This window comes from Nomascus leucogenys, chromosome X (assembly GCF_006542625.1).
Source record: "Nomascus leucogenys isolate Asia chromosome X, Asia_NLE_v1, whole genome shotgun sequence".
Taxonomy (NCBI): domain Eukaryota; kingdom Metazoa; phylum Chordata; class Mammalia; order Primates; family Hylobatidae; genus Nomascus; species Nomascus leucogenys.
Genome location: NC_044406.1, coordinates 9,458,394 through 9,479,785, shown reverse-complemented (window position 1 = coordinate 9,479,785; position 21,392 = coordinate 9,458,394). Strand labels below are relative to the sequence as shown.

Sequence of the window (21,392 nt, the reverse complement as noted above, 5' to 3'; positions counted from 1 at the left end):
AGCAACACCTTCCTTCCCAATTTATATTACAGTGGAGGTTTTCCACTCAATAAGGAAGAAAAACATCAATTATAGTAGAAACCAGTGGGAGAGGTAAGGGAACCTGGTAGATGAGAGGAGGGAAGAAGGAAGAGAAAATGAGGAATGAAAGGGACCAAAAAAGGAAAAGTTGTTAAAAGCTTGACACACACACACACAAAAATGGAGGAGGTAATTATGGCTGAAAGGCTGTGGGGAGAGGTCATTAGGAAGTCTTTAAGATTAAAAAAATAATATATCCAATTCTGGGGAGGTGACAAGGTCGTTAAGCATTGCTGGAAGCAGTGTAAATTAGTATGGCTTTTTTGGCAAGAATCTAGAGTTTGGCAAGAGCCCTAAAAAATGTTTATACCTGGCCGGGCACGGTGGCTCATGCCTGTAATCCCAGCACTTTGGGAGGTCGAGGCGGGTGGATCATGAGGTCACGAGATTGAGACTAGCCTGATCAACATGGTGAAACCCTGTCTCTACTAAAAATAGAAAAATTAGCTGGGCATGGTGGCAGGCACCTGTAATCCCAGCTACTCGGGAGGCTGAGGCAGGAGAATTGTTTGAACCTGGGAAGCGGAGGTTGCAGTGAGCCGAGATTGCACCACTGCACTCCAGCCTGGTGACGGAGCAAGACTCCGTCTCAAAAAAAAAAAAAAAAAAGTTTGTACCCTTTGGCTCAATATTGTACCTCTGGAAATATATCCTAAAAATACATCTGAATTTTGAAGCTTAAAGAAAAAAAAACTTCGTGCACAAAATCTTTTTCTCAGTAACAGTTATGTAACTAAATAATTGGTGACAGCCAATGTGGCTATCAATAGACAAGTGGTTAAATAGTTTTGACCATTCAGTAATTCCTGTTACTTGATTGAATATTAGGTAGCCATTGAAAATGATTATTTTCCAAGACCATGTAATATAACAAGTGCTTACAATAAATTGTTATAAAAACAAGCTACAAAAAACTATATCATCCAAATTATGTTTACAAATGAAGAAATAAGTGTCTGTGAGAAACGGTGTTGGAAAACACACCAATGTATTAATAGTGATTGTGTTTTAGTAGTGAGACTACAGGGCTGGTATTTTTTTAACAAAGCAATTCTTAAAATTAAGATATTATTTACACACAATAAAATTTACCCATTTTTAGTGTACAGTGTGATACATTGTGGTTTTGTGTACAATTGTTTACCAGCACCTCAATCGAGAAGTTTCATGTGAGGGATGAAAAATTACCTATTGGGTACAATGTACACTCTTCAGGTGATAGGTGTACAGTAAAGCCCAGACTTCATCATTGTGCAATTTATCCATGTAACCAAAAAGCGCTTGTACTACTAAAACTATTGAATTTTTTTTTAAGAAGTTCCCTTATGGCCTTTCACAGTGAATCCCCTCTTCTCACCCCTGACCCTAGACAACTGCTACTGATCTTTTTTTGTCACGAAAGTTTTTCCTTTTCTAGAATGGCACATACATGGTTTCATATGGTATACAAGACTATTGTTTTTAGCGTTAATCTACTTTAAAATGTTTCTTCAATGAGTACATTAAAAAATAATTTGAACCTAAAACATAGATTTCAACTGTTTATTTTTCCACTAAATGCAAAGTGGGAAAGAAAGAAAGAGCTTTGATTACTTAAGAGAAGAAGATAGTTCAAGCAGACCTAAGTTATCAGCGAGCTCAGAAAATCTCCCTGCTTAGAGGCTATAAATAGTATGGTGTAATACTGATCTTCATTCAAAGCTGTGATAGAGTAGAAGATAAGTTTTCAAAGTTTGTTTCTAACCCGATAAGAGGATAATAGGAGAAGAGAGAGATAAGAAGAGATGTTTGTCAGCAGAAAACTATAAAGGGGGGATACTTTTTCATTGTTTTGTATTCTGAACATATGCTATTATAAATTTACCATTCTGGAACATTTTCTTTAAATAATGCAAAGCTTGTCTGACCACCCAGCTATATTTCTGTTTTTCATTTTTAATGTCTGCACATTAATCATTTATTTTAAGCCGTATAATTATAAGACAAAAGATGCTAGGTTAAGTATAACCACCCATGAACATAAAGCCATTTTTAGTAAAATTACAGTCTGAGTTACTATATGTAGTCATGTGATTATCTGCATAAACACCTATGAATTTGGGGTCAGTATGAAATAACAAAGTTAAATATTGAGTGAAAAATGCTATATACACATTATGTTTTTATGTGTGTGCACATCAGTATATATGCAGTTGAGAATGTTAAATAAAAGTGTTCTTTCATTCTTTCTTTCCTTATTTTACAAAAGAAAAAATTTTGAATGTTTTGCTTCCCAATAACTCCCAAATACCTTATTTAATGTTTTTTAATTGTGGTAAAATATGTGTAACAAAATTTACTATTTTAATCATTTTAAGTGTACAGTGTAGTCGCATTAAATACATTTGCATCGTTGAGCAACCACCATCCCCATCCATTTCCAGAACTTTTGTCATCTGGCAAAACTGAAACTCTGTACCCATTAAACACAACTTGTCCTTCTTTCCTCCCAGCAAGGTTTTGGCAGCCACCATTCCACTTTCTATCTCTATGATTTTGAATACCGTAAGTACCTCATATGAGTGAAATCGTATGGTATTTGTCCTTTTTTTATTATATGGCAGGACATTTCTATGAGTATTTCCTCGTGGTGACATAGGGAAGTTGATCCTATAATGATACAAAGATGCTCTGGGCTGCTTTCCTCATGTATCTTGATGCTCCTTGACAGGAATATCTCTCTCTGTATTTTTCGCTGGAATATAGTTAACTATTAATGGTACACTGTGTTGTAGCCATATAATAAAACAGAGTAGTCCTTAACCTGACTGAAGGACTCTGTAGTGTTGGGTACTTGACAGGAATTTTTAATCTGGAAATTTCTTAAATTTAGGAAATTTATTTTTGTATTATTTCTTTTTTTCTTTCTTTCTTTTTTTTTTTTTTTTTTTTTGAGCAGTAGCAAGATTTATTGCAAAGAGCGAAAGAACAAAGCTTCCGCAGTGTGGAAGGGGACCCGAGCGGGTTGCCCTGTATTATTTCTTATATACTTTTCTCCCTACACTATTCTCTGCTCTCTTTCTGAAATTTCTAATAATTTGGATTTTAGACCTTTTAGACTTATTTTCTAATGTTTTTCTCTTCCTCTCTAGTTTTCCCAATTGTTTGTTTTAATTTTTGGTCAAGATTGTCAACTTCTAATCCTTCTTCTAAATTTCTAATCCTTCTCCTAAATTTTAATTACTGTTACCATGATTTTAATTTCTATGATCTGATTTTTATTTCTTTGTTTTTAAAAATAAAACCCTGTTCTACTTTCCTGAATGCCATATCTTTTTTATCTCTTGGATGATATTATAGTTTTTTGAAGTATCTTCTCACTGATTTACTTCTATTTTCTTCAATTCCTCTTTGGTATTCACCTGTCACTCACATTGGAGGCTTTCTCGAAGGTCTGAGGATCCTTTGCTTCCAGCATGTAAAAAAGAGCTAATTGATAGCTCTGGATTCCTGTGTGGGTGTTGGGGGAGGAGGGCCTTATAGAGTGTGGACTTTAATGTAGGATCACTGGAATGAGTTATCTGGATAAGGTGGGGGATACAAATCTCAGTAGCTTTGAGCCTTCTCTTTGAGCTGAGTTTCCCAGGGAGAAATTTTCCATCTCCTTCCTGGGATATTTAATGCTGGCTTCTCAGTGGGATCTCACTCATCAGGCAGTAGATTTTTACTTTGTTGTTCTGTCTACAGTGCAGCACCCTTTTCTCTGACCAGCCACAAGTCCAGGGTGCCTTTGATTCATCACTGCCGGAGAATAGGTCTGCAGACTTTTACTGAAATGGGAACAGTTTCCAGATTATTTGAGTTAGGGAAGAGATACATGTCCCTAACTGCTTTTTTTTTTCTTGAGACGGAGTCTCGCTCTGTCACCCAGGCTGGAGTGCAGTGGCGCGATCTCGGCTCACTGCAAGCTCCGCCTCCCGGGTTCACGCCATTCTCCTGCCTCAGCCTCTCCGAGTAGCTGGGACTACAGGCGCCCGCCACCACGCCCGGCTAATTTTTTTGTATTTTTAGTAGAGACGGGGTTTCACCGTGGTCTCGATCTCCTTTTTTTTTTTTTTTTTTTTTTTTTTTTTTTTTTTTTTTGAGACAGAGTCTTGCTCTGTCGCCCAGGCTGGAGTGCAGTGGTGCAATCTCAGCTCACTGCTTCAAGCTCCGCCTCCTGGGTTCAGGCCATTCTCCTGCCTCAGCCTCTCCGAGTAGCTGGGACTACAGGCGCCCGCCACCACACCCGGCTAATTTTTTGTATTTTTTAGTAGAGACGGGGTTTCACCGTGGTCTCGATCTCCTGACCTCGTGATCCGCCCGCCTCGGCCTCCCAAAGTGCTGGGATTACAAGCGTGAGCCACCGCGCCTCGTGATCCGCCCGCCTCGGCCTCCCAAAGTGCTGGGATTACAAGCGTGAGCCACCGCGCCCGGCCCCTAACTGCTTTTTAAAATGCAGCTAATTGTGCTATTTTCAATTTTACCTGTAACCCAATTTTAAAGGTTACCAGTGGTTCTAATTCCTGAATGATTCCGGAGTTCTATGGTATGAATCGTCCTGCTTTGGGGTTTTTCTTATTACCATTGTAAATTTCATCTCTATTTCTGCTTCCAAAATATAGTGGCTGTGGCTTTTTTCCCCCTAGTTCTTTATCTTTGTCAGTTTTGGCCTTTTTATATCCCTGTAATTTTAATAGTGTTTGGGGAAGGTATAGAGGTGAACATGTGTGTATCTAGGCTGATATGAGTGATTGGAAACTCGATGTGTGATTTTTAGATCCCTACTGTATTTTTATTATTATTTAAATATGATTTTTTAGCTGTATGTTACTGAATTCTGATTAGAAAACATGGGCTGTATAATATTAGTTCTTTGGTGTTGAGATATTCTTCGTGAACTATTACATGGTCATTATTGTAAATGTTCCATGAATATTTGAAAATAAGCTCAATTGTCTTAGGTGGGTGCAGAAATTTTCTGTTTCAATTAATTAAGGTTTGTTAATTGTGTTGTCACAGTCTTCTATTTCCTTGCTATATACTTGATTTCTGAGAGAGTCATCTTCCTTTCTATTACTATGAGTATCATTTCCACAGTTTCTCCTAGTAGTACTTTCCATTTATTGCTTTATATATTTTGAGGCTACTCTGTTGAATGCACACACATTTGGGATCTTTACATATTCCTGGTGAATTTTTATTTACCACTTTATGAAGATCCTCTTTACCTTGAAATCTCTTTTGCTGTCAAGTCTATTCTAGCTAGTGTGTGCTAGTGTTCTTTCAGACTGCTTCTGTTAAATCTTTTTTTATTCTTTTACTTCCACCCTTTTGTTAAAAGGTACAATTGACACACAATGAAGTACACACAGTTAAACTGTATAATTAGGTAACTTTTGACATATGTATACACCTGTGAAATTATCATTAAAATCAACATAATGAATATACTCATCACCTCCAAAAGTTACCTTGTGTTTTTCAACCCCTCCCTCTAGCCCCTCTCTGTCTCCTATCCCCAAGCAACCACTGACATGCTTTCTGTCATTATAGACTAGTTTGTAATTTCTAGAATTTCATATAAATTGAATTATACAGTGTGTACTCTCTTTTAGTCTGGCTTCTTTCGGGATAATTATTTTGGGTTCACCTATATGGTTGCTTATATAAGTAATTAATTCCTTTTTATTGCTGAATAGTATCCCATTGTATGGATATGCCACAATTTGTTTATCTATCCAACCACTAATGTACATTTGAGCTGATTCCAGTTTTGGGCTATTGCAAACTGGGTTGATAATTTATGTGTAAGTCTTTGTTATGGATATATACTTTCTTTTCTCTTGAAATGGTTGGAGTGTATGGGAGATGTATAATTAACTTTTAAAGGACCTGCCAAATTGTTTTCCAAAGTGGTTGTGCCATTTTATACACCCACCAGTAGTCTGTGAGAGTTCCAGTTTCTCTGCATTCTCACCACCAACACCTGGTATGGTTAATTTTTAAAATTTAGTTATTTTAACAGGTGTGTAGTTGTGTCCCATTGTAATTTTAATTAGCATTTCCTTAATGACTAGTGATGTCAAGCACCTTATTATGGGGTTTTTGTTGCTATCTGTATATTTTACTTTTGAAGTGTCTTTTCAAATCTTTTGTACACAAATGTTCGTTTAGTATCTACTTGAAATAATATTTTTCTCCTTTGACATATTCAAGTGCTTAATCAAAGTAGTAAAATTTCTAGTACTAAATCCTAGGTAAATTTTATGTTTCCAAGGTGTGTCATTTTTCAGTATACAGCAGATCGTTCAGTGGTTTTTTTTTTTTTTTTTTTTTTTTTTGAGACAGGGTCTCACTCTGTTGCCCAGGCTGGAGTGCAATGGCACGAACATGGCTCAATGCAGCCTCCACCTCCTAGAGTCAAGTGGTCCTTCCACCTCAACCTGATGAGTAGCTAGAACTACAGGTGTGTGCCACCGTGCCTGGCTACTTTTTTAACTTTTTAGTAGTGAGGAGGTCTCACTGTGTTGCCCAGGCTAGTCTTGAACTCCCGGGCTCAAGCAATCCCCCTGCCTCGGCCTCCCAAAGTGCTGTGATTAACAGGAGTGAGACACCACGCCTGGCCTCAGCAGCTGTCTTAATAGTCTTGATTTGCTTCAATTCAATGTTGATTTTTGCCTATGAATTTAAGAATAGCTTAGTCTATCATTTTTTCTGTAATCTTTCCTTGTCAGATTTTTAATCAATCTTACGTTTCTACATTTCTCATGGTCTGAAATGTTTCTAGAGCAACAGTATTCTGTCTCTTGAAAACTTGATAGAACTCATCTGTAAAGCTCTATGGACATGGTGGATTTTTTGGAGATAATTTGTAATAATCATAGTTTTAGAAGTTACTGTTATAACCAGAAGTTTTCTTATTTCTTCTCAAGTCAATGTTGGTAACTTTTACTTTGCTAGAAATAATCCATTTAGTCAGATTTCAAAATGTATTAGCATATGATTATAATAATTTTTTTTTTATTTTTTTGTTATACTTTAGGTTTTAGGGTACATGTGCACAACGTGCAGGTTTGTTACATATGTATCCATGTGCCATGTTGATTTCCTGCACCCGTTAACTCGTCATTTAGCATTAGGTATATCTCCTAATGCTGTCCCTCCCCCCTCCCCCCACCCCACAACAGTCCCCGGAGTGTGATGTTCCCCTTCCTGTGTCCATGAGTTCTCATTGTTCAATTCCCACCTATGAGTGAGAACATGTGGTGTTTGGTTTTTTGTCCTTGCGATAGTTTACTGAGAATGATGTTTTCCAGTTTCATCCATGTCCCTACAAAGGACACGAACTCATCATTTTTTATGGCTGCATAGTATTCCATGGTGTATATGTGCCACATTTTCTTAATCCAGTCTATCGTTGTTTGACATTTGGGTTGGTTCCAACTCTTTGCTATTGTGAATAGTGCCGCAATAAACATACGTGTGCATGTGTCTTTATAGCAGCATGATTTATAGTCCTTTGGGTATATACCCAGTAATGGGATGGCTGGGTCAAATGGTATTTCTAGTTCTAGATCCCTGAGGAATCGCCACACTGACTTCCACAATGGTTGAACTAGTTTACAGTCCCACCAACAGTGTAAAAGTGTTCCTATTTCTCCACATCCTCTCCAGCACCTGTTGTTTCCTGCTTTTTTAATGATGGCCATTCTAACTGGTGTGAGATGGTATCTCGCTGGGGTTTTGATTTGCATTTCTCTGATGGCCAGTGATGATGAGCATTTCTTCATGTGTTTTTTGGCTGCATAAATGTCTTCTTTTGAGAAGTGTCTGTTCATGTCCTTTGCCCACTTTTTGATGGGGTTGTTTGTTTTTTTCTTGTAAATTTGTTTGAGTTCATTGTAGATTCTGTATATTAGCCCTTTGTCAGATGAGTAGGTTGCAAAAATTTTCTCCCATTCTGTAGGTTGCCTGTTCACTCTGATGGTAGTTTCTTTTGCTGTGCAGAAGCTCTTTAGTTTAATGAGATCCCATTTGTCAATTTTGGCTTTTGTTGCCATTGCTTTTGGTGTTTTAGACATGAAGTCCTTGCCCACGCCTATGTCCTGAATGGTATTGCCTAGGTTTTCTTGTAGGATTTTAATGGTTTTATTTTTAAAAGCATCTCTATGACTGCTTTTTTTTTTTTTTTTTTTTGAGACAGAGACTCACTCTGTCGCCCAGGCTGTAGTGCAGTGGCGTGATCTCTGCTCACTGTAACCTCTGCCTCCTGGGCTTAGGTGATTCTTTTGCCTCAGCCTCCTGAGTAGCTGGGATTACAGGCACCTGCCGCCATGCCTGGCTAATTTTTGTATTTTTAGTAGAGATGGAGTTTCACCATGTTGGCCACGCTGGTCTTGAACTCTGGACCTCAGGTAATCCGTCTGCCTTGGCCTCCGAAACTGCTGGAATTACAGGTGTGAGCCACCGCACCCGGCCTCTGTGACTGTTTTTTATATTCCCTTTCTCATTTCTACATTTTGGTGTTTGATATTTCTCAGTTTTATTTCCTAAAACTATACTGAGGATTTTCCTGTATTTTTTTAATCTTTCAATTTCTCAGGTATTTGGTTTTGAAATTATTACTTTGTTCTATTTTCCAATTCATTAATGTTGCCTTTTTTCTTTATTATTTCCTTTCTTGACTTTTCTTATAATCTTGTTCTCTTAGTAAGTGACTTAGCTCATTTATTTCCACTATTTTATTGATTAATTTCAATAAAATGTTATGAAGTTACCTTTGTGTATAATTTTGCCACAAACTGTTTATCTTGATATGTTGTAATTGTCTTTAATTGTAGAGCTTATTTACATTATATACGTGCACAAATTTAGATTAATGCTTCTAAAATTTCCAATTTGTTTTTTTTTTTTTTTGTTGGTGTATATTTGCCTAAAATTTTGTTGTAAATTTCTAAGTCATTACATTGTAGCTGGTAAAATGTCTACTTTGGAGAAATCTAAAAATAGGCTATTTGCGGGTGATAATTTGTAAACATCCTTGAATGTGAATACACATTCCTTGAGGCAAAGTTCTATATGTAACTATTAAGTAACTTTAGCAATTAAATTATTCAATTTCTCTATATTGTATTTGGTTTTGGCCTATTGAATATTTCAGAATTGTTTTATAATAAAACACTGAAATATGCTTCTCTTAAACTCTGTTTAATTATAGCAACATTACTTCATATATATTTCTACAGAGACCTAGACATACACTGTCCATTATGGTAGGCACTCACCACATGTGACTTTTTACATTTAAGTTAATTAGAATTAAATAAAATTTTAAATTCAGTTTATATGATATTCTAGTTGAATTTCCAGTGCTCAAAAACCCCATGTGCCTAGTAGCTACCATTTTGGACTGAACAAGTATAGAACATTTCCATTGTCATAGAAAGTTCTATTGGACAGCATTACTTGACTATTATATTTTATTGTGGATTATACCTTTGATTAGTGTAGTGTTGCTATATTTTTTATTTATTGCAATCTGCATTTAATGCTTTCTATTTTTTCTTTCAATTTCCTGATACATATTTGCCATCCTTTTAGTTTTAATACTTCTGAACATTTTGTTCTATATATTATCTCTTCTAAATAATATATAATTCTATTGCTAAAATATTTTTAAATGAGTTTAACAAATCTGTTTATTTTCATACTAATATATTTTATCTTCTGATGTCTTCATTTATTTTTTTTAAACAGCTTCCTAGTATTCTTACTGGTTTTCATCTTTTGATCCATGTGTAGAATATTGGTTAAGACCATAAGCTCAAGCATATGCCTAGGTGGGCATGGGTCCCATTTCAATATTTCAAGAATCAGAAGCTCTTAAATTCTTTGTGCCTAAATATCCTCATTTTTAAAACTTGAAAAATAGGGATAAAAATAGTACCCATTGGGTAGGGTTATTGAGAGGGTTGTAGGAATAAATGTTTTAAAAGCACCTGATACATTAGTAGTCAGTGCTCATAGCTACTACTAGTTATTTTTTGGGCTGCTTTGTCTCTAGAAACACTGAATGTATTTTTTATTATGATTTCACTGTTAAATTACAGAATATGCACAACCTGTATATCTCTAATTATCAGTGTCACAAAATAAATGCAATTATTTGAATCCCATCTAAATTGAGGTCATTAGCTTCTTTTTCATTCCTCCCTCTTGTAGACCCATCTTATGATTTTTGTTGGAATTATTTGTCACTGTAGATCCATATTGTTTAATATTAAATACTACTTTAACTCATTTAGCTTTGCTTTCAAGAATGATTATTTTTGCATTCTGTAATATAATCATAAGTATTTGGTTCACCACTAGACCTTTTTAACCTTTCTTATACTCCTTTTTCTTTACGTATTTATATGTTTTAGCCAAATGGTATCACATTGTGCAATTTTTAAAAAATATTTATTTATTATTTATTTATTTTTGAGACCGAGTCTCGCTCTGTTGCCCAAGCTGGAGTGCAGTGGCGGGATCTCAGCTCACTGCAACCTCTGCCTCCTGGGTTCAAGCAATTTTCATGCCCCAAGTAGCTGGGACTACAGGTGTGCGTCACCACACCTGGCTAATTTTTGTATTTTTAGTAGAGTGGATTCACCATGTTGGCTAGGCTGGTCTTCAACTCCTGGCCTCAAGTGATCTGCCTACCTTAGCCTCCCAAAAATACTGCAAATTTTGAATCTCCTTCCTTTCCTTAAGAATCTTTGAGAGTTAGAAAAATTTATCCCAGGAGCAAAAAGTAATTAAAGTTCACTTGATACACCAAAAAATGTGAAATACAGCCATCCAATTTCCTCTATTTATTCACATTGTTTGGACCATATAGTTATCTATGTTTGCGTGCTATCCATTTGGCCACTTCATTATGGGTGTGTCACTCTCTATATGTTTTGCTTGGAAGCTGAAATGGATCTCTTCCCTCTGTATCATCATAGATGAGTACAATTACTACTTGTACTTAGATGACTCCAAAGTCTGCGTGTCCATTTCTGGATTCTTTCTCTCTCTTTAGTACAATAACTCCTGATTTTAAAACCTCTTTCCGCATGCCTGTTATTCACAAGATGTGCATTTATTAATCTGTAAATAATGATGTTGGATTAAATGATCTCAAAGGTTTATTCCAGGAATAAAAATCTATGATCTATAGCTGCTCTTCCTTTATTATTCCACCGGCAGTGCTCTTTAAAATTCTTTTAAACTCCTCCTCCTGAATTTGTTCTTTTTCCACTATTGGTGTGAAGCTGGCCATTATTTCTCTAACAAATTGAACCATCTTTTAACTGAAGCACAGAGCCTTTGTAAAACATCCATGATCTTTGATTCTCTGAAACCCACTCTGTTACACTTAGAGGCTCCAGAATCCAAAGGGAACATAGTCACCAGCTGTGTTCTCAACATTGAACTGCTCCCGAACTCCCTTTTTCTTACTCATCACACGTTCTCTCAACTCTTCAAGACACATGATAACTCACCGTTAGGTGCCACTCAAAAAGCAGGATCATAAGGGCCAGTACCAGTGGGATGATGAATTGGCTCAAGGGACAGTAGCTATCCCTCCATTTCTGTTTTCTTTGCCTTTGAAATATTTTCAGTAATACCTGACCACACGTCATTGCCTCATCTCTTTCTTGGAGAGCTCAAGCTATACCCTTCACCTCAGGAGTGTCAGCACAGTTTCAGTACAATAGATATGGCACATGCCACACTACTGAGAGCACCAAGAGAGAAAAGCAAACCTCTGGGGCTGAGGGAGTCATCTCAACTGAATGATGATTACCTACCTGTGGACTATAAGCTCCAGAGGTGGCTTCTGATTCCAGTTTACTTAGCTAATCAGAACATGGTGTACTCTCTCTCTCTCTCTCTCTCTCTCTCTCTCTCTCTCTCTCTCTCTCTCTCTGTCTCTCTTTCTCTCTCTCTCATTAATTTTCATGTCTAATCCATACCAGAAAAAAAAATCAGGCCTGTCCTTAAATTACTTTTGTACTAATATTACCACTGTTACTACTGTTACCATAACTATGAGACTGTTGCTGCTGATACTATTACCTTAGTGCTGATACTTCTGCTACTGCTACTACTATGGCTAGGTATACTATGACTATCATAGCCGCAGTTGTCATTCTGGTAGCTTTTACTCTATGTCATGAAATCAGCAAGATGCTTTCCATACATTATTTTATTTAATCTTTATATCAGCTCTTTTGGATAATATTAGTTATCCCTTCTTGAGAGAGGATAAAATCGAATCTTAGGGAGGTTAAGTAAATTTCCCAGTGTGACAGAGATTGTAGGTAGTATAGCTATGGTATTTGAACCTAGATCAGTTTGGCCTCAAAGTCCACACTTTTAACTGTTACATGGCCCCAAGTTGGAAAATTCCTCATGAGCTGATAGCATCTCCTTCCAAAGTACTGACAAATGTTGCTAATAGATTTCAGTTCTCTTCCTGCCTAAGCCCAGATACAACCTCAGAATCCTTTTCCAGTTAGAGCCTGGACAGCCACTAGAGAAAATCCATCAGATTTGGCATGTTGAGCTAAGGCCTGTTTGTGAGCCCTGTACTCCATGACATAAAATGGCATTCCCCCTCTGCTTTCCCTTCTTTAGCTCTCCTGTGGCACTGAGATGACAAGGGGCTGAAGCCAAAGCCCATTCACTTGGGAGATGCAATAATGTGGAACCATAGGCAGAAGCTGAGGCTGTTGCCACTATGTACTCCTGACTCTTTTCTTGAATAGCACATATTGATGACTTCTCCATATACTAGAACATCGAGCATTGATTTTGAGGACAAGAGTAACTCAAACATTTTGTATATATTGTCTCTTAATAGTTATAGAGCATAGGCTCTAATAGTTTTAGCTCTGTCCTTCTCTGTACCATTGACCACACAACCTCTCCTCACCAGACTCCATTCTTATTATTTGGAGAATGGGATTTACAGTACTTAGAACTTTCTATAACTAGAAAGCTTTCAAATCATGAAACATGCATGTATGAGTGTCACCAGAAAGTTCAAGATAATTATAATTGATGCAGTGAAGCAAAGTCAGACTGAAAAATGCATATCCATGTGCTTGCACCTTTAAATATATGTTCGTTTATTCTTAGTGTTGGTAAAAAAATGTGTCAATTCAAGGAGAGGAGGAGATTTCTTCCTGTTATTTTGAAGCAATGCCAAAAAGAAAAGATCAATTATTCTCAAGACACATTTAGTTGAACCTTCCTCCCACATCCAAAATACTTATGTGAATTACACATCTGTACAATGCAGCAATTGTTTCATCTTTCCCAAACTAATAGAGATGCTAGAAACATCTGGTAGTTGATAGTTAATTTGTTTTTTTTTTCATTGCACCTTTTCATAGGAAGCAGGGAACGCAATTCAATATATCCCCTGAGAGGGTCTTGCGTTTATGACAGGTGTGTATTTCTTAATGAGTCGTTGTTTGACACCGTTGCTTCTCTTAAGTCCAGCTGGAAGTACATTCATCTGGCAAAAAAGAGAGGGGAGGAAAAGTGAAATTTGAAAGAAAGTTGGAGTGTCAGGTGGTTGTTGCATAAAACATCCAATTCATTCCAGTAATATTTATTCTGCTTATTTTGTGCAATTTCCTGAAACTGGCTTTTACAACTCTGTCACTATGATGACTTTTCTGTTTTGAGTTATTTAGCTGCATACTATTAATTTATCTGAGACTAAAATGATACTTCTTTTCTGTGTAGAACTAGGAATTGATTCAGCATACGGCTTGGCCTTGGGACAAACACCTTCATCCCAGCATCCCAGCATCCAAGCCCCAACTGAGGTTCAGAAAAAGCAGAAGGATATAAGATTAGTTATTATATCCTGAATTTTCTGTCTCCTTCTTAGTGTAACTCTTTGATCTCAAAAGACTTATTTTTAGCTCATTGTGACCTCACTGAGATTATCTCTATCCTTCCTAGCAGTTATGATTAGCTAAAGTTATTTTTACTGAAAACATTTCAGGGCTTGAAGTGGGAGGGTGAGGATGCTGCATTGTTGGTGGAGGGCCCAGTCTTTGGAATTCTTCTCTTGATGTGACATAATGAATCTTAATTGCCCTGCCCTTAGGCCGTGGCATAGCTACTCTAGCTGGCTAAGCCTGAAGGACAGATGTTGCTTAGGGAGAGGTTCAGAGCTGGCCCAAAGAGATGCCATTAGCAAGCAGAAGTGAATGTAGGGCCACCTTGATGACCAGGACCATGGCATCTACCTGCTGCCTCAGTGACTTCCTCACGTGAGGACTTGGTTTGCTGGAGAGCTATAGAATATGTATTCTAAAAGACTCAGTGCTAATGATGTTTATATCACCATCGCTTATCTCAAACTTCTCAGACTCCTAGGCTCTGTTGACAATCTAGCCTTTTAGTTGGCTTAAAGTACTCTTTCTACACACACACACACACACACACACACACACACACACACACACACACACTGAATGAAGAACTCTGCTGTTAATAGGAGCATTTCACTGGTCTTTTTTTAAACATTCAATGTTAGGCAAAATATGATACTTGGCTACTGGTTTAGTGATTTCCTCACTTGATTCCAGTGAGAATGGCTTGGAATATGGGCTATTTCTAATTTGTTCATCAAAATACAAATAAAATACATGCAAAATTGTAGAGTACAATACAACAGAACCCAACCCTTTTTATCCATTTCTCTCAAGAGTCTTCTAGTAGTGTTGGCAATAATATTCCCACTGGACTCATGAGGTCACTGAAGCAATGAGAGATTCCATAATTTGACCAAGGCCAATGCTAATGAACAAAGCAGCTGTGCCTCTACATTAAATTACCTGGTTAGTCCTGGTCGTATAATTTCACTTAGCATGCTAAATTATTTTGATTTCCTCTAAGCATCTATTGTAAAGTGTCAAAGCTAATCCAAGTAAGCAATTGGATTCACACAGGATGAGGACATGGTGGGGTGGCCTCTTCAGTGCTGGTGACCTCAGTGCCCAGGCATCTCCATTCCCTCAAAGTCCTCTCTTGCTGATAAGGTCAGGAAGAATCTTGTTCTGTTCATGCTCTTCTATTGGCTGGCATGCCCTCAGTTATCATTACTGCCACTTACTGACTATACAGAAATGTGTTTCCATGGGATAACCACTTGGCAATGGCTTTGATAATTACTATTTGTGCTGCCGCCAGTCCATCTTCTTTTGTCTGTCTTTACGGGTGGTCTCCTGATGGTCTCATGAATGCCATGCATGTAAGGAATGTGTAAGAGTCTGGGACTCCGATTTCGAGGCAACTTCACCTGAACTCCCCTCCGCTTCCTTTATGACAGGAGTAAAGAGAACTTTAGTAATTAGATTAAACTCTTTAGGAACATTTCTTGTTAGAAGTTGTGTGTCAACACTGAAAAAGTCACTATGGAAAGGTATTCTCATTCATCTTGGCGACTCTGTCTAAGAAGTTCTCTTTGTCTTAGAAACCAATGCAACAGATTTTTGAATTACCTAATAATAAGTGTTATATTTCTCCCATAGCAGGAGAGAGATTTCTTTTCCCAAGTATGGTCTTCCATTCTCTTTTCTTTAAGTCTCAAGAGTGGTATTTAATCTTTGAGAACATTATACTCTGCATATGGTAAAGATTGTTAAAACCGTTGGGGAAATTTACCAGGAAATTGGCGCATTTTTTTCCTTCTTCCTTTTCTGCATAGAAGTAACAATGATTCTAACACTGTGTTTTCTGTGATCTAAGACTCATGGTAACAGTATGAGCTTTAAGGATTTCACCAAAACCTGTACAGACCTGCTTGGCCCATATCTACTTCGCCTTACAGTTGGCAGTGGGGCTCCATGTGATAGAGATGTATCAGCGTCACCCAGACAATTTGTTAAGATTCAGATTGCTGACTTCCACCCACAGAGTTTCTGATTCATTGTGTCTGGAGTGAGCCATAAAAATGTGCATATCTAACAAGTTTATAGGTTATACTGATGCTGCTGGTTCTGGGACCACAGTTTTCGAGAACCCCCAGAGATGGGAGTAGGAGTAACAATTGCCCCATGGCCAACATCTGAAGCTGCTATTCCTTGTGCTAGGGTAACCATAAACCTCTGGATTTAGTACATTGAAAGTGTTGGAACAGCCTGTGCTACTACTGGGAAGCTTCTGAGTCTATCACATCTCGTTAGGATGCTTGAAAAATGGACAATAATATATTTGCAAAATATGGCCCTAGCTTCTTAAGAGATATCCAAGCACTATTATTTTTGTTGCTTTTTCTTCCAAATCCTTGTCTTGAAACTGATGGGTTGTGAGAAAAATGACTACAAATGCCATCAGGAAAGGACAGTCTTAGCATGAAAGTCAGTTTAACTCTTGAAGAAGAATTCGTTTTTCCTGTGTCACATGGCTTAAAAGTTAGTTAAACCAGGACAAGCCTCGATGTGTCTGGATTGAGCTAATGAGTAGCTGAATAGTTTACCCATAAGTGCAGAGTAATCCTCATGGCCATATGATATAATATGGAAAGTAATCAACAGTTTCAAAAACTGACATCACCCAGGCTATTGTTTTCATTTGACTTAACTGATAATTCCTACGTGCCTTAAAGGGAAAACTAGACTAATTAGTAGAGGAGGAAGAAACCACCTGGCAAAGAGGCACAACTCTAATTATATATGCAAGCCCAGCCACAATTTTCAGTTGCAGTGTGTGAGATGGGTGAGAAAATAGGACAGTAAGAAGCTTGTGCTGGGCAAAGATTAGAGGTAGAGCCCTCTGCCAAGGAACTTAATGACAAGTTCTAACAATGTCACGAATGCTTTGTGAAAGGAACAACCAACTTGTAATAGACCAACTCTTATAAATGAAGTGAATAATTATGTCTTCCTCTTCTAAATAACTTCTTAAAAGAGGCTAATACACACACACACACACACACACACACACACACACGCACACACACACACACCACATACCACTCCTGACAACTTAGTGATGAATCAGTAGTCTCTAAATGAAAATATTGACCGGGCACAGTGGCTCACGCCTGTAATCTCAGCACTTTGGGAGGCCGAGGCAGGTAGATCACTTGAGGTCAGGTTTTCAAGACGAGCCTGGCCAACATGGTGAAACCCTGTCTCACTAAAAATACAAAAATTAACTGAGTGTGGTGGTATGCACCCGTAGTTCCAGCTACTTGGGAGGCCAAGGCAGGAGAATTGCTTGAATCGAGGAGGCAGAGGTTGCAGTGAGCCAAGATGGTGCCACTGCACTCCAGCCTGGGCAACTGAGTGAGACTCTGTCTCTAAATAAATACATAAATAAATGCAAAAATTAGTTACAGATGTAAATTAGTTTCTTTTATGTAGTGAAAGGAAATGGTACAGAATTATAAGGTGGAAATAATAGGCTAACAAATTACTTATAGATGGAGAAACATAATTTATGATCTCTCAGCTCAGCATATCTGTGTTACACAACTCCGGGGGCACCATTAAATAGGCTGAGTGCTTAGAAACTTTGGAATTATCTAATGGGATTTTCCCTGTTGAGAAAAAACTGAGGAACAATTATACAGGCTTTGGACTCTAGATGCCTCCTATACCATGAGGCAGTTTGTTATGCTGTTCTCCAGAAGGCACCTAAAAAGGAGAGCCTAGCAAACATTTGACTGGAGAGTCTAGTGATCATCTTCTCCAGGCATTTCCCATCTCTGCTTCTTGGCTGCTTTTGTTTCCCAGTTCTGCCACCCTTACTGCATTAACTGGTGTCTTCACCTGCCTTCTGTCTTCTCCCTTGCTACCACTGCCTACACCAAAGTCAGAGAATTTGGAGAATCTCAAGCGATTATAGTCTGGCCTCTAAGTGACCTCAGCTCTTTTGGGCTCCCCTACCCAAAGGAATTTTGCCATTTCAGTTTTTGCCAATTTCCTCAGGCTAGGCTGGAGTGTACTCCGTATCTTACAAAAGCAATTGTCTCTCAGTCCCTGCCCACGAATATAGAGCTAAACATAATAAAAGTCCAACTTGACATATATGAGTATTGAGAACTTATTATGGTAGTCATTTTTCTAGTCTCCTGAATGCATTAATTCATTTTACCTGTATGACAACCCTGTAATGTAGTTGCCATAACTATCCCTATTTTTGCAGATGAGTGAGCTTGACACCACGCCATTAAGTAACATACAAAGTTCCCCAGATAATAGGGTAGAGCTAGGATTTGAACCCAGGCAGTCGAGCTTCACAGTCTGTGCTGTTAAACATCTGCAGGTGCTGAGAATCTTACCTCCCAGGGAGTAAATTCTTCCTCCTGTAGGGGTATATGCCACCTCCCTCAAATGCTGCCCCTTTTCGCAATAAGATCCAGTTGGTCTCATCTTTCTACTCCTTTTTAGTATCAGAGGATCATTTTTGGCCTTCCAAAACATCACTGCCAAAGACAAAAATCCTCTGGGAGACTGGGGGATGGGGTCATGCAAATCACACTTCTGGTGTTCTTTATCTTGATTTCCTTCCCTGAGCAAATGATCAAGATATTTCCATATCAATAATAACAGAACTTCCCTCACCACCACCCCCACTTTTAACACCAAGAGTCCACTCTTTTAAAGTAAAATAGTCCTAATTAATTTGAATTTACTAAATAAATTGGGAGGAAGGGTGTTTGTTAATAAAACAACTCCATTCCATTTTAGTTGCTACAACTGAAGTAGAAATTAGTTTTCACGTGCTTAAAACATACACAACTTTATAAGAATATATTTGTGCCTATATAGCACTTTAGTTTTATAAAACTGTGCAGAGATAAGAAATCAGGATTCAGTAATTAACTTTCTTAAGTAGGAGACAAGTGAATTTGGCTAACTTTGACAAACCAAGTGGCATACTAGATACGGAAAAATTCTCTTAAAAAATGAGAATACCTCGGTGATGAAATAATCTGTATAACCCCCATGACACAAGTTTACCTGTGTAACCAACCTGCACATGTACCCCTGAACTTAAGAGTTAAAAAAAGACTTATTAGTTTCCATGTAAATTTCAAGATTGTTCATGTCTTCATGTAACAAATTTTTATTGAGTTTCTACTGTGTGCTTGGTAGTGGAGACACAGCCCTGAATGAGAGAGAGAGATGTTTTCTGTCCATAGGTATTTAAAGTCTAGTGGGAAAGACAAACAGTGAAATAAATAATTATGATAATATTTGATGGTGGGTGGAGGATGGCTGATGGAAGCCTTGAGTAGGGGGTCTAACCAAGGTAGAAGAGAAAGTATTCTGGAAGATTTGACATTTATGCAGAGACTTGAAGAATGTGGAGGGCCAGCCTGGGGATGAGTGAAGGACAAGCATTCCAAGTAGAAGCAATAGCATATGTAAAAAAATCAGAGGTGAGAAAGAATCTAATATATTCATGTAACTGAAACATCATCTAGAAACAGATTTCATTTTGCTGATGAGGACATTCAAACCTTAAATGGTCTCAGTGGTGCTGGGTATAGAATGCAGGTCATCTGATTTCAAGAGCTGCCGTCCTGCCATTACCTCCATGGCCTTCCAGAGACCAGGCAGACCTTGGGGCAGGATTGTTGCTTGCTCATAAGGCACCTTTGCATGAGTTAGAAATATAATGTGTTTCTATATTGTTATAAACATTTTGGGCGTGGTGCAGTAGCTCATGCCTATAATCCCAGCACTTTGGGAGGCCAAGGCAGGCGGATCACGAGGTCAAGAGATCGAGACCATCCTGGCCAACATGGTGAAACTCCGTTTCTACTAAAAATACAAAAATTGTTTGCGGGGGACTTGTGGCACGTACCTGTTGTCCCAGCTACTCAGGAGGCTGAGGCAGGAGAATCATTTGAATCTGGGAGGCAGAAGTTGCAGTGAGCCAAGATCGTACTACTGCACTCTCTAGCCTGGTGACAGAGCAAGACTCGGTTTCAAAAAACAAACAAGTGAACAAACAAAAAATATATAAACATTTTGTTAGAAAAAGTCTGCCAGAATTATGTCAATAAACATATAAATCTACAGTGTCAGCCATCTTCATGGTGCTCCATTAGATGTACAACATGCATAAACGTATTGGCTGTTGAGAATTCAGGCCAATCAAACCTAAATTAGTAATCTTTTAATCATCTGTTGGGTAAGAATCTATAGCCATCTCACTCCCATGGCTTTTTAGTGGTTCCTGATGAGCTATCCAGAGTAGAACCATTGACCTTGACCTCCTCTCAGGTGTTTGTGTTCTCTTGGCTCCTGATTTATGACCCATTGCCTGCTGTGACCTTCAACATTCCTGTCTATTATCCTGCCTGCTTGCCTCCTGGTTTCTAATTTATAACTTTCCATGATCAGGTTTCTTTTCTTAATCAGAAATAAATAGAACCATCAAATTATAAAATTTGACATTTAATTTTAAATTTTACCTCTTTATTGGGTTTCTCTCCCTCTCCTATTTAGTCTTATTTTTGTTGTTGTTGTTGTTTTATTCTTGTTGTTAGCTGTAATCCTTGGAGCCTTGTTTGTTTGGGAAGGTAATTGGAGTCTCTTCTATAAAGAGCAAGCTGGAGAAAAGAATGGAAGCTGGGCTTGGGTTAGAAGAGATTTTCTCAAGTGTGTTACACACTAGGAAATACTAGTTTTACATGATATGCATAGATGTGCAACAAAGAGGGAAGATTCATTAGTTAAATAATGTTGGGCAACTGTGGGATGAAAAAGGGCAACCACTTTTCTGCACCACGGAGACTTCAGAGTCTTTATATGCTAATGTGCTTGTGAGTATGCAACTGTATGCAGCATTTGTAAGATTTAGTTGATCATATAAATAATGAGGTTCTTGTGCTCCATGGAATACTCTTGCCACCTAAGCTAAATGCTCTAACCAGGCCATAGAGAGCCTTTGTTCAAAAGAGGGAGACAGTAGTAGCCCATTTGTTGACACCCAAGGAGACATCACAACGGGAGAGTTCATTCTGGGTAGGCTGTCTGTATCTTAGGCAGTGTTTAGTGGCAAAGCAGGGAGGGGCCAGGAAAGGCCAGAGTAGAAGCCTGCCCAGGGAAAGAGAAGTCATGAAGTCTGATGATCACAGCTTGTCTTAGCTATGTAGGGCAGGGCTCCAACCGCACTGAGAAATTTGAGTGCCCATCTGGAAATGGGCTGAGAGATCTTGGTTGGGTATAGGTGTGGTGTCTCTAATAAATGCCTCAAGGTCATGGTCAAAAATC

General features: G+C 38.1%; 1 long non-coding RNA gene across 1 annotated transcript in view; it reads left to right on the top strand.

The window, feature by feature from the left end:
- Positions 1–21,392, top strand: part of LOC100580811 — a 149,149-nt gene that overhangs the window by 111,826 nt on the left and 15,931 nt on the right. The window lies entirely within an intron of this gene.